Consider the following 12,192-nt stretch of genomic DNA (forward strand, 5'->3'; position numbering starts at 1 on the left):
AGATCACTGTTATCTGATGACAAAATATTTTTTTCAGTTTTTTTTATTCCTTAGTATGCTATATATCACAAACCATCATTTGGTCTGAAACCATCTCCTTTAGAGTAAAAGCTTTTTTAAACTTCATATTATATATATATATATATATATATATATATATATAATTATTTTTTTTTTTTATTTTTTTTGTTAATTGCAAACCTTATTGACAACAAACAGAAAATAAGTTGATGTCAGCATTTTGTAAAGGATAAGCACCTCCTTTCACTGATGCTTAAAGAGAGGGTTTAACACCCTATAAAAAACTATGATTTAGCGTCTTTTGAGTTGTTGTGCCAAAGAAAATTGCTTCCATCCATCTTAACCTTCACATACTATGATAAATTAGACAAGAAAATACCCTGCTGTCAGTTGATTGGCAGTTCATTTGTTCAAATTTGTGCAAAAAACTTTTTTTTTGATTAACAGTGATTTGTGCATAAAAGGTAGATGTCATAATTGCCTTTTCAAGTGTTATGATTACTTAATGTTTAGCTAATTTCCTTGGAGATGCTGTAGTCAGTTTTTCTCATCATTTGTCATGTGTTGGATGTGCTTGATCAGTCTTAATTGCGGCAGTAAGCTGTCACATAACACGGGTTTCTTCAGTGGAGTTTCATGGGCTTTAACTGCCTGTTCTTTTGGTCAGATTCCCAGGCAGGTTTTCTCATAGGCCGGCTCGCGCTGGGGCGGAACGGAGATGAGTGACAGCATGGGTGGGGTGTGAGTGAGGAGTGAGTGTGATGAGCCACTGACACATCCATAACCACTCACCTTTTCATGAGGCATGCCCTTGCTGCTCCGTGAAGCAGCTGCACTGCTGTATGGCGTCTTGAACGCTCTTTATAGTTTTTGTTAGATGGTTCTCTGTTCCTCTAGTGGATAGGCATGAATGAGTAGAGCAATGCCAAACACTTGGGTTTGGATGACACGCGGTGGAAAAATTTATGTTGAAACAATTTTCTCTCAAAAATTGCTTGTAAAATCAATTATTTAGGGTGCAGCAATGCATATTACTAATCAAAAATAAAGTTTTGATATATTTGTTGTAGGAAATTTACAACATATCTTCATGAAACATGGTCTTAATTTCCTAAAGATTTTTGGCCTAAAAGAAAAATCGATAATTTTGACCCAGTGTATTATTGGCTATTGCTACTGGTCACATATGGGAAATTTTAAAGTAGAAAGACTGAAATAATATTTTCTTGTAAAACATAATCGAATAATCTGTATTTACAGTTTTTATATATTTTTTTATTTTGCAATATATACATAGAATACACTATAAGCAATTTTAATTACGGATATTTCTGGAGACAATGAAACTGACTGAAGCCAATTTATGTAAAGATTGTGTACATTTTAGTAGCAGTGAAAAAGCATGAAAAAAAATAATTGACATTATTCTACTAAAAATCTGTAATTAAGCCTAAGTTTAAACCATTTTATTATTATTATTATTATTGTTATAAATGTAATTTTTAGGATTATACACAAGCACTTAGGTTATTGGAAAAACTTTTAATTTATCAATGCTTTAATCAACATTGAATGTTTAGCATACAGTTTTCTATATTTAACTGTGCTCATTCACCTTATTTTTACATTTGGATTAGCCTACCTTTCACATCATTTAACACTCAATGTTAATGTGTGCATTATGATGTTGATGCCTCACATGCAGCATTGGTTTTTGTTTTAAGTGAATTTTTAATGCAAACTAGTATAGTTTTAATATTTTGTTTAAATAGTTTTAATATTTTATTTATTGTTTATCGGCCATGACATAAAAATATTTATCAGTATATTGCATGAAGCAGCATTTTTATATTGCCCATCTATAACAATTTTGTTCATATTTATGACACTTGGCCAAAATTATTACTAATAAAAGATTAAGTTTTGATATATTTACGGTAGGAAATTGACCAAATATTTTCATGGAACATGATTCTTAATTAATATGATAATGATTTTCGGCATAAAAGAAAAATAGATAATTTTGACCCATACAAGTGTTTTTTCTGTCTCACCTTTGGAGGGACAGAGATGTGCTGCTACCTGCCTGCGCACACCTGTCGGCTCTGTGTTCCTCAACAGTTCCTTGGCTTAGATCATCTTCCTCCACGCATGAGTTGTGCCTAGCTAGCGTGGAAAAAATGTGGACCGGCTCTCGCCTCCCTTTTCTCTTGCACTCTGAAGTGTAAAGTGTGATTGCTTTTGGATCCCAGCCGCTCTCAATGAAGGTTTTGACATGAAAAGCAGCCTGGGATCTCAGGTTTATCCCATTGCCAGTGAACCAGGACTAAAGCAATCAGCTCACTGCCTGAGAGATACAATTACCAACGATGACTGAAATATTCTTACCTATATATCACTTTTGTTGAGAATTGCGCCATTTTTGTTTGAATAGGAATGATTACATGTTGTTTGGCATAAGAACCAGACCATGAAGCCATTTAATGACTATTGACCAGAAGCCTGACTAGTATCTGTAAAGCGAATGGAGATAATCATTGGAGAACATTGGTGACTCAAATAATGGATCTTCATTTCATGAAGAGTGTAAGAGTGCAACAACTGTTTTGCCTGAAAATTAAGGCATTTTCCCATGATTCATGGACAGTCATCCGTCATGTTTAGTGTTTCAGGTGTTGTGTATTCTTAAGTGTCACTCCGGTGTGTATTAATGTTATTATGCATTGTTCCAAGAGCCTGTGCTGACATATCCTCAGGAGAATTTGATCACTTCAGAGCTGATATCAGAGACTGTGGAATGACTTGAGGGTGTGTTATATTTTTTTTAAGTACATTTATATATTTATGTGTGTGTGTGTATGACTTTTTTTTTTCGACTGCATGTTTAGTTTATCTCAAAATACGCTCCAAAACAGTAATATTGGAAATATTATTACAATGTTACATATATATGAAAGTCATGTTTATGTCCACTTCATTTTAGGGTTAATGTGCATATAAAAGAATATGGCTAGTTTTGGTGCTTTCTTTAGTGAGTTACTTTTCATTCTCTGCATTGGGAATGCAAGTCTGCATTCAACGGCCACATATTAATGCAGAAATCATTTCCTGTTGCTGCTGAGGCAATGAACCCCTCAGAATTATGATCCGGCATCAGAAATATTTAATTCAAGAGAATTTATGCCACACTAAGAACATTTGAAATGGGAAATTGCATCTTGAATTATCCTATCAAATAGTATTCTCTGTTTATTGTTTGATGTTTTTGGATGACTCATTTAGGCAGTCTATTTCCCATTTTATATTTCATTGATTTACTTTAATTAGGATTCTGTATTAAAACTACTGATTAGCAACTTCAACCCCAAGGGAATTTTCAGGCTGTTGTCTTAATTCCTCTCTCTGTTTTAAAGAAAATTCACTCTTGTATGTCTTCACTGACGCCCCGGAGCACTTTGAGCTGTTGTTGATGTTGTTAAGCCCATGTGTATTCAAATGACGGCACACAGTCCCGGACAAGTGTGAGCCTAAAAGATCAATACAAGCCTGCAAGATCTGCTGCCATTGTTGCCCTAATGCGTCCTTCAGTTAACTGGAAAAGGCTCTCCTATTTATTTATTTTTTTTTTTTGTTCACATACATTTTTTATGTAGACCCAGATCTGGACTGGCATTTGGCAAGTTGTAGTTTCAAATCCTGTGATGGGTTTTCATGAATTTTCTCCATTGGGCCCTTAAGAATGTAACGCCAGGATGCCCCAAGCTTCAGATAAAAGTGTTTTTTCTATCTCTCCAGATGTATTTGAGCCCTGACAGATTGTTGTGGAAAAGTATATAAAAGCATACTCTAATAATTACCATTCTAAAAGTATGAGAAAAAGCAGGTTAGACTTAGATCCCTCAGTGTTTTGACAGCTGCCTGAAGAGTTTTTGTCCTTCACTGCTGTTGTGGCCTTAAAGTCAGTGACTCACTCAGCCAAGATCGGCCCAGCTGTGTACCGTGGATGTCTGGATCTGATCAAAGTTAGCTGATCTGATTAGCGGTTAGCGCTGAGGTTGGTGACAGCTCTTGAGTCTCTCTGCAGTTTGATCTGATTAGTGGATAGAGGGTGGATGAAGATGATTGTGAGGTGGAATGTTCCTGGGAATTAATTCACACCTGTTTTGTTCTCCGAGAGGTCATGACAACTCTTCGCTTATCCATCAACAATAGGGATGCAGATGTGTTGCTGTCTGCTCTCAGTATGAATGTCTAAAACAGGAAGAATTAAGGTTATTTCAAGTTATCAATCATCCACTAGCCTCTTTTTTGTGTGTTATTGCGTTACGCCAGTGATTCTGTCTGAGTTCACCAAATATGACAATTCTGTCATCTTTTACTCACCCTGATATTTCTGCCCTTTTGTTCTTCTGTAGGACATTGTAGATTATTCTAGTAATTTGCTGATCTTTCTGGAGATCTGGTCGGTCTACAGCTTTCAAGATTCCAAAAAGACACGAAAGTATCATAAAAGAAGTCCATTTGACTCATCCACCAAATGTTGTGTCTTCTGTATTACGAACAGGTCAACAATTTAGCAATTTTTCACTGCTAATTTTTCTTTTTAATGACAACATCCCAGATCTACACTGTTCATGTAACGTACCACAATGTAAGATTAAATAAATTACTTTTTACTAGTTTAATAAGGAGAGGCACTGAAATGTAGACCTTCATTTATGTGTTTTTGTCCTACATTGTACATGACTTGAGAATAGTTCACTATTTAGGTTTGTACCTTAGCTGGTTTTAGCCAGAGATACTTTGCTGAAGTACAAGATGAAATTACAATTTAGCTTGAGCAGATAAAAAATTGTAAGTTAATAAGAGTATGATAACCAGAAAATGAATGTTTCCGTCTTCATTGGGATTGTGGTTTATTGCTTAGGAACATTTTGCTCTGTTTTGTTTGGGTTTAGGAAATGTGATAAAATAAATTCCTTTACCCATCCTCTCAGGATGGAATCTGTGTTACAAGTACGCCAGGCACATTATTTTTCAATTTTTGCAGCTCAAACACCATCAAATCAATGAAATCTTCCAATGTTTCTCTATGGCACTGAAAACGAAAGATGCCTGAGTTCTGGTTCGCATGCAACGAATCAACAGCCATTGGCTCATCTGCATTTGAGCTGAGGGGCTTAATGATAGGTCAATTGAAGTTATATTTAAAAAGCAAGACATTGGCATAGCATACGCTCCAGTGAAAAGTGCAGAGGAGAGAGCAAAACAACACACTGGTCGGGAATTAGAAGTACAAAATAAGGAGTTATAAAGAAAAATCTCGTAGGATTGCGATATAAGCCAAGAGGAGAATGGTTTTCTGTTGCTAAACTCCATTGATCCTATAAACAACACTTGGTTCTCGCGAGACTATGTATTCTCACCATAGTTAACGCTACGCATACGTCATCCGCTGGATCGCCACTCTCTCGTGAAAGCATGTATAACAGTTAGCGGAAGCTAAAGATTACAGTTTACAAAATTTTAAATATTGATATTTTTTTTACAAAAACACATCTATTCACTTCAGGAAAGCCTTTATTAAACCCAAAGCTGTGTAGAGCACTTTTCATGATGGATGGACGCACTTTTTGGGGCTTCAAAATCTTGACCACCATTCACTGCCATTATAAAGTTTGGAAGATCGAGGACATTATTTAATAATACTTTGATTGTAATTGTCTGAAAGAAGAACGTCATATACACCTAAGATGTCTTGAGGGTGAGTAAATCATTGGGTAATTTTCATTTTTGGGTGAGCTATCCCTTTAAGTCTTGAATACAGTACTCGACTTTTGCAGTGCTTTACAGTCTGCAGAGGTCAATGCTAGTTTCCAAAAGTCAGAGCCAGACTGCATTTCACAGAAAAGTGTGTAAGGTATGATGGGCAGAGATTCAGATTTTTTTATCTTCATGCTATGAATCTATCAAGTCCGAGGATATCAAACATGTTTGCTTAGAACACATTGTTTTTAGAACAATCATCTGTTACAGGTTTCTTAGTAATGGTGCGTGTTTCTGTGTGAAGTTGTGAGTTCAAATGTGTGATCCTCAGTCATTTAGTTTTTTTTTTAATCTATAACCATTTCCAAAGTCGGCAAGTGTATGATGCATTGTGCTTTAAAATATGTTCCAATTTGTAAAAGCCGTGTAGCATATTCCAGTCTTTAAGATTTAGATCAGCCTGATATGCGAATGAATGAATTAGATGGTCGATTAATTGGGAAATATGATTCATTCATGACATCTGTATTTCTCTCATGAACACTTAAGTCATAAGAAACACTTATCTACATGAAAAATATAATTTCTCACTCAGAATTTCCTCAAGCTGCAGTAAATAGTGTGGTATTCCTCTCAAAGTACAATTTGGTTTTAGTTGTGAAAGTGATCTGTTTTCAAAGACCAGAGATCCATGACCCAAAACCATTGTTAGTGAACTCTGTCCTTGGCTCAGGACTGAACAATAGACCTTGTTTGGGCAGGTGATCTTATTCCTAATGCGCAGAAGGCTTTGAGTGAGATAACAGGCTTAGACGTCATTTGGAACAAAGGCGTCGGGTTTTAATCTGACAGCAGAATTCCCAGTTGATGCCACACATTTTTCATTTCAGATGCTTTCACAAAGAGGAGCACGTTGATTATGAAAACTCATCAAAGCCTTTCCTGAAGGATTTTTTTTTTCATTTAGTCATGCTGTATCACAAATGGATGTCATATAAACACCCAAATGCTGCAAATGGGCTTGTAAATGAATGTCAATTATGTGGGCCAATTAGTGTGATGTGTTTACTGTGTAAACAGAGGCTGTTTGCTCGCACTCTCTGCAGGTTTCAACTAAAGCTCTGTTCGTATTGGGTTTTCTTACCGAACGCTTTGATTCTCCCTTAATGATTTAATATCCATCTGTTACATCGCCGTGTTTCAAGATCTAACCCTTGTACGCCGACAGCAGAGCGAGAGCAACAAACAGGTCTCTCTGGCGGTTGTACTGTACGTGTCTTGGAAAGCGTTTGCAGCACAGGAACGGTGCTTTTCCCCATTTTCTCGCCACACTCCAATTCCAAATGTCTGCTTTGTCATATTAATAAGTGAACACAGAAGCTGAAGAGTGCCTGAACTTGCCTATGGAATACTTCAGAATGACAGGCCTGTCCATATACAGTACTCCCCCAGAATGGAAGTGGTGGGATATTACTCATTTACTCTTTCAGAGTTGCTGAGGTGTGGATTAGGAGGCATCAGGTGTCACCGTTGGACGTCTGCTGAAGAGTGATGCTGTGAGAAGCCTCTCTTAAATGAAGCATGGAATCAACGGTCCCCTATGATTGGGTGATTTCCTTCAAACCTGGCCCTGTTTTACTAGGATTAGTGGTCATAGGTGAGTCATGTGACTCAGGGAGAGGGTGGGACTCACACCTGACTCAAGTGAGAAAAGTTCTCTTGGAGCTGGCTCTCTAGTTTGTTCTTCGGTAGCATTTCAACGCCTGAAGAGACTGTTCATCACGTACATGTGTCTATTTCTGGAGCCCTTTCTGGACCTTGCTGAACTTGGGCCATGTTTGGCACTGGGCATTTGGTGTCTCCTCTGTCTTCTGCAGTCTTCCACTCTTCGGCTGCGCACTTCTTCCCAGTGTTTCCCAGCAGGTTGACCTCACCGCAGATCTTCATCCCCGGGCCTCTGCTCAGCTACGAGCTCCTGCGCAGTTACCTGCAGCCCAAGCCCTGCAAACAGGCTCTGCTATTGGCCGCTCACTCCACAGGACAACATGCTGAGATTATCGGTGAGCCCATCTGACATACAACATCTTATATGACTTCTATCTTTCATTTATTTATTTGGTTTAAATTACATTTTTATTTTCTTCTGAAAAGTAAAAGGAGAACTTTTATCACAAAAACAAAATGTTTTACATTTCCGTTTATTCATTTAGAAGACCTTTTGTCTAAAATTACTTACAAATGATGGCAATAGAAGCAATTAAACCATCAAAAGATTGTAAATGTTGTGTAGCAAGGCATTTATTTATTCTTGATTGGTTATCAGCTATCAATTAGAGGGCTTAATGAATGCTGCGTTACAGACTCAAGGATTTTTTATAATACAAATAAACAAGTAGATGTTAGAGTTAGAGGCTCAATATGTATATATATATATATATTTTTTTTTCAATAAAAGTAAACAAGTAGATAAAATAGATATAGATTATAGATTGTTAGTGTTTGAGGGTCAAGTTTTTTTATTATGAATTAGAAAAGCAAGTAGATATATAAAGAAGAGAAGGTGTTAGTGTTAGAGGGTCAAGTTTTCATATAATAAATAAATAAAACAATTAGAATAGAAAAGGAATAGAGTGCTAGATAGAATAGAGTGTTAGAGGGTCAAGTTTATTAGCAAAACAAATAAAACAAGTAGAATAGAGTTAGTGTTAGAGGTTCGGGTTATTATATTTTTTTTAAATAAATGAGAAGAAAGAATAGAAAAGAGATTGTTAGTTTTAGAGTCTCAAATAATTTCTTTACATAAAAATAAACAACTAGATATAATAGAAATAGAATAGAAATTTTTAGTGTCAGAGGCTCAAATTATTTCATTAAATAAAAGTAAACAACTATATTATAGAAACAGAAAAGAGATTGTTAGTTTTAGAGGCTCAAATTATTTCTTTAAATAAAAATAAAAGTAAACAACTACAGAAGAAATAATAGAAATAGAATAGAGACTGTAAGTGTTAAGTGCTCAAATTATTTTGTTGAATAAATAGAAGTAAACAACTAGATATACAGTAATAGAAATAAAATAGAGATTGTTAGTGTTAGATGCAATGTTTTATAATGAATAAAAAAAGCAAGTAGAATAGAAAGAGAGTGATAGTGTTAGAGGGTCAAGTTTTATTATATAATAAATAAAAGAAAACAATCAGAATAGAAAAATAACAGAGAGTGCTAGTGTTAGAGGGGTTTTTAAGAAGTAAAAATAAAACAAGTAGATAGAATAGAGTAAGTGTTAGAGGGTCAAGTGTAAATGGAAGAGATGTGATCTTAGCAGTTTCTTGAATATGGCTTAAGACTCTTTGATCTTTTATCACCCTGATATTGAAAATTTATTGTTTAATTTGTCACTTATTGTAAGACTACTTACTAAAAGAAAATGGACATGAAATATTTATTTTGCGTTGAAATCACTTTATTATGTGTGAAGAGAGAGGCCAAATACGAGAGACTTTTAAGAAACTGATTGCCCATGACCCCAATCAATTATGTTGTTTAATAACTGGCTAATAAGAATAATTTATTCAATAAAGCTGTGTAAATAAAATCTTTGAGATAAGATTGCTCTCTTATATAATGTGTAGTATGGCAAAAAGCTTGACTGCTGAGATAGCTCTAGGTGTTGTACATTTAATTAAGTGATTTGCTCTTAATAATACATATGTGTAGCATTCATTAAGAGAGGCCATTTGTGAATCATATTCTCTCATAATTGTCCATCCTCATTTTACAGTATTTAATAGGATTCAAAATGTATACAAAGGATTGGCTAACAACTCGTAACTAACAATCAATTATCCGGCTCTGCTGAAGAGGGCTTAATGAACGCTGCGCTAATTATCCAATCTAGAGCCATTAGTTCCTTGTCAGCCTCTGGCAATTTTCTAATTGGTGGCTGCGATGTGGCTTCCAGATGAACCCCGGCCAGTGAAGCAGCGGCGAGCTCGGGCCAACTACAGCAGCTGGCAGCTGGAGGAGCTGGAGAAGGCCTTCGAGAGCACACACTACCCAGACGTCTTCATGAGAGAAGCCCTGGCCCTCAGACTGGACCTGATCGAGGCCAGAGTGCAGGTTGCTGCTGCTTCGCTCTCTTTGACTGTTGTGGTGCACAAAATAATATGAATATTTGCTAAATATTTCTCTGAACCATTGCTAAGTTTATTATTATTATTTTATTATTATTATTGTTATTATTATTATTATTATTATTTATTTTATTTATTTATTTTTGATCTTTGATTTTATTTTAGCTGGAAGCTAAAAAAGCTGGAAAGAAAACAAAAAACTATTTAGATTTTCTTAATGAGTTTATTTTTACTTTCCTAAGTCTATTTTTTTCTGCTAATTTTAAAAAATAAGCTAAATCTAATTGAGAGGGAAACTGTAAAATGAAAAAAATAAATAATAATTAATAAATAAATTTTCTCAATTTAAATTTTTAAAATGATAATCGTTTATATATATATATATATATATATATATATATACACACACACATATTATTTGTTAGAATTATTTGTTATATATATACAACAAATAATTCTAACAAATAATATGTGTGTGTGTATATATATATATATATATATATATATATATATATATATAAACGATTATCATTTTAAAAATTTAAATTGAGAATTTTTTTTTATTAATTATTATTTTTTTCATTTTACAGTTTCCCTCTCATATATATATATATACACACATATTATTTGTTAGAATTATTTGTTAGAAAGTTATTTTTGTTATTTTAATTTTTTTTTAAATGAAATCCACTTGAGAAGCAAAACTGGGAAAAGAACAACAACAAAAAAAACAATTTCGATTTCCAAAAAAAAATGTTAACCTGTTAACTGTCACTCTCATTTTTTTACATAAACTTTAAAAGTGCATGAATCCAAACCTAATTTTTATAAATCATGACTGAAAACATTTTGTTACATGATATCGATGTACCATTTTCATGGTAATGCAATATTTGAATTTAAAATGGGTTTCAAAGAATGAATTTTGAGATTTTAAGTTTTCAAGTGATATATCATTTCTGATGATTTCTAAATTGTGATAGAGAAAAAGACAACAAAGAAGACACTTTTTTTTGACAATGGTCAGAACTCCTGTTATGATGTAGGTTTTTGAGGTGCCCTCTTGCAATAATTTAATCTATTACTTTTCCTACATAATTTTTAACAAAAAAGATTGGTAAAATATCTATTTAGGAGTCTTGGACCTTTCCAACGATATATAGTTTGTCATGATTAGATTAGGATTTAATTGTAATATAGTGAAGTAAACGTAGGTGTCCTGTATATGGGACGGGGGGGACGGGGTGACAGTTAACAGGATTTATTAAACGAGTCTTTTTCATATTTTTTCCACTAACAATTATTAAGATACAAAAAATCTGCTTGAGGAGCAAACAGAATAACAACACTAATATCAATACTAAGACTGTGAAAATTTTATAATTTAGAAAATGTAGAATTTTAGAAAAAAATTCTACGTTCCCACAGGTGTGGTTCCAAAACCGCAGGGCTAAAATGCGGCGACAGATGAAGCTCCAGAGCCAGGCAGGAGAGCAGTGTGGCCGGTGTGAGAGTGACGACAGACAGGTAGATTCGTCCAGCAGAAGCACAGCACCAGAGCTCCACAGCAGCAGCAGCCCAGGACAGCAGGCACGAGAATGGAAGCCCCACTTGGTCCAAACCGTCCTCATCAGCTATCCACAGCCCCATAAGCGACATGCATCAGCGGCCAAGAGATCAGGAGGGGTCAGAGGAGCCCAGTCCAGAGGACTTCCGCTGCTGTAGCATTGCCAAACTGAGGGCGAAGGCCAGGGACTATGAGGCAGAGATCCACAGCACTGTGGCCAAGGCCAGCAGAGAGAGGCAGATGAAGACCCGGGGATCTGCTGCAGGCCCGGACAGAGACTGAAACAGATGCAGCCATTAAACATTACCTCAGAATCACACAGAACGCGCTAGAAATCCCATTCAATGTATTATTTATTATTATTCACAATTACACGAGCAATGAGGTTAAACAAAGTGCTTTTAAAAGTGTTTTAAAAACACCCAGCAGTGTTAAATTTTTATATAATTTAATCGCAGTGTAATATAACACAATCTGTAGTGTAATACATGTTTTAAAAATGTAAAATATATCTGTAGAAAAGCGTCAGCCTTAATTTTGAAAAAGGTCTGTATCAACTCATAATAAAACTTTTTTTTTTATTATACAAATCTGAAGCTAAATGTATCTGCTCTTTTCTTAACTTTAAATGTTTTCTTTACTTATTATAAGGAGCAATTTCTATACAGCATTTAACATTTTTTAAGGTTGCTTGCTTGGCTTTCT

General features: G+C 35.0%; 1 pseudogene; it reads left to right on the forward strand.

Annotated features, from left to right (window-relative positions):
* Positions 1-7,368: 7,368 nt before the first annotated feature.
* LOC132141048 (homeobox protein aristaless-like 3) lies at positions 7,369-11,879 on the forward strand (annotated as a pseudogene).
* The last annotated feature ends 313 nt before the right edge of the window (positions 11,880-12,192 follow it).

The sequence above is a fragment of the Carassius carassius genome, chromosome 1, assembly GCF_963082965.1.
Source record: "Carassius carassius chromosome 1, fCarCar2.1, whole genome shotgun sequence".
NCBI classification, from domain to species: Eukaryota; Metazoa; Chordata; class Actinopteri; order Cypriniformes; family Cyprinidae; genus Carassius; species Carassius carassius.